Genomic DNA, 2,426 nt, shown 5'->3' with positions numbered 1-2,426 from the left:
ACGCGAGCTTCGCCTCTCTTCTTGCCTTCTTATAACACTCCCTATACGACCTTCGCTCTTCCTCGTTTGTGCTCCCCACTAGCTTCAAATATGCCTCTTTCTTAGCTTCCATTTTTCCTTGGACCTCCCCATTCCACCACCAGTCCCCTTTGTGGCCACCTGAATAACCCTTTGTGACCCCTTTGCTATCGTGATCCGCATACTACTTGCGTCCCCACTACTCCTCCAGGCCCCCATAGCCACTAGCTTCTCCCCCAACTCCTGAGCCTTTCCCTTAGTCAAGGCTCCCCACTTATTCTTAGGTTGGCCGTACACCGCTCTCTTCTTCCTTGCTCCCTTAACCTCCAAGTCCATTACCTGAAGGCTGAAATAGATCATGAAAAAGGTTATGGGAATATAATTCAACTTACATAGGTTTATGACTATTTTACATTTGAAAAACAAGATAGGCTTTATCGGATAAACAATTAGTTTTATATCCTACTTACATAGATTTTCACACTATTTTGGCACATGTTTTAGATAGTCAAGTGTTTCAAATTCAATTTATCAACAATCAAACGTAGAAACGAAATACTAGTACTCCCGACTACATGCATGGATATATACATGTTAGATATTAAAGTACAAGTAATATATGTTTTGAGAAAAGTAAGAGCCATAAATGTATTGGTAGAAAATAGATATGACATGTGGATTAATGGTATGTAGACATGTGGCATATGAATAAGATCAAATAAGAAATAATGATGAGGCAAGGTTAAAGCACTTGCAGGATTGATTACAAAATATATCTCATCTGACGACTGAGAAATAAGAGATAGGCACGGGATGCATGAAAACTTCAAAAGTGGAAGATTCAATGACAGTTACGAATATGGAAAGGGAATCAACATAATCCCTGATTGTGCGCGGTTGTTTATTATTACCATAACCGTTATGAATAATTTAAGTAACGGGCAATTAATGTAGTTAATGTTAGTAATGGCCAGGAATTAAGTGAGGGAAAATAATTATATATTGTGTCCTTATATAAGCATCCCTTACCTTACTTTGTACGATCATAAAGAAATTCACAAATATATGCAATCAGTCTTTACTTTTACTTTTCTACTTAATTAAAGATTCTTACTCGCAATTCTTGGAAGAAAGCAACAATCATCAATAATATTTCCTTTCCTTTGTCTATTGAATATTTAATTTTAATTACTTTTTACTCTTTTACATTTGGAAAAGTGAAGTAAACTTGGTTATTAAAAAATTGATTTATTCTAATATTGACTTTGACCACAAAAATTATTTTTTAGTTAAATAAATTGGTTCCATTAACGGGAATCTAGTTATATGTTCACTTTCACAATTTTTATCTTTAGCAACAGAGTATGTCTACTACTAACAAAATTATTCAGGTGGGAAAATGCTGAACAATTATGGAGCCGGAGGGTCAGGTACACCAAATAATTTAAATTTACAAAATTTGGTACTAACCTTGCAGAAGCAGCTCAAGAAAAAAAATGAGCGGATAGAACAGATACTAGGAGTACCACCCGTGATCAAAGGAGTAGATATTGACAAATACTCACAACAACCTTGGAAGTCGGGTGCAGCATCATTTCTAATTACCAAAAAGTTTAAATGCCCGATATTCCTAAGTGTGACGGGACTATCGACCCGCGAGATCGCGGTACTGCATTTACCATAGGAGTTAAGGGCAATGACTAACTAAGCAGGAAATTGAATCAGTTTTGGCGAAAATATTCGGCAAACCCCTCACAAAAAGAGCATTAACGTGGTATTCACTATTACCTGAAAATTCTATTCTCTTTTGTTGAGCTTGCAGATTTATTTATAAAAGCACATTCGGGAACTCAAAAAATAGAAAAGAGAATGGAAGATATATTCAAAGTGATCAACATGAAAGCACGGAATTGCTCAGGGAATTCGTAGATAGATTCCAGCGGGAGAGGATGATGTTACCGCGTGTACCTGATAACTAGGCAGCTATGGCATTTGCAAGTAATTTTAATGAGAAAAGTTCAGAAGCCATGAAAAGATTAAAAGAAAGCCTGTGAGAGTTTCCAGCAACCACTTGGAATGACCGTATATAACATATACATCACAAAGTTATGAATAGAAGAAGACATGTTGTCTCAGCCAAAGGTAGAGGAAAGGTTCAGATCTAGAAGTTCAGAAATGGAAAGAAGGTCTGGAAAAAATAGGTACGAGACTTACATAGGACCCGCACGACGAGATTCGAGGTCAAATCAAGAATAGGCGCGGTTTGATCAAAGATCGAAGCAAAAGGAGACGAGTTCTTCTTCCCGATTCAATAAGGAATAAGATACAGTAAGGAATAACGATCAAAATTCCCGATCAAAAATATGGGATTATAATTTCAACGTGAGCATGTTCGATTTGGTAGCTGT

The sequence above is a fragment of the Nicotiana tomentosiformis genome, chromosome 8 (genome assembly GCF_000390325.3).
Source record: "Nicotiana tomentosiformis chromosome 8, ASM39032v3, whole genome shotgun sequence".
NCBI classification, from domain to species: domain Eukaryota; kingdom Viridiplantae; phylum Streptophyta; class Magnoliopsida; order Solanales; family Solanaceae; genus Nicotiana; species Nicotiana tomentosiformis.
Note: the sequence above shows the minus strand (reverse complement) of the source record.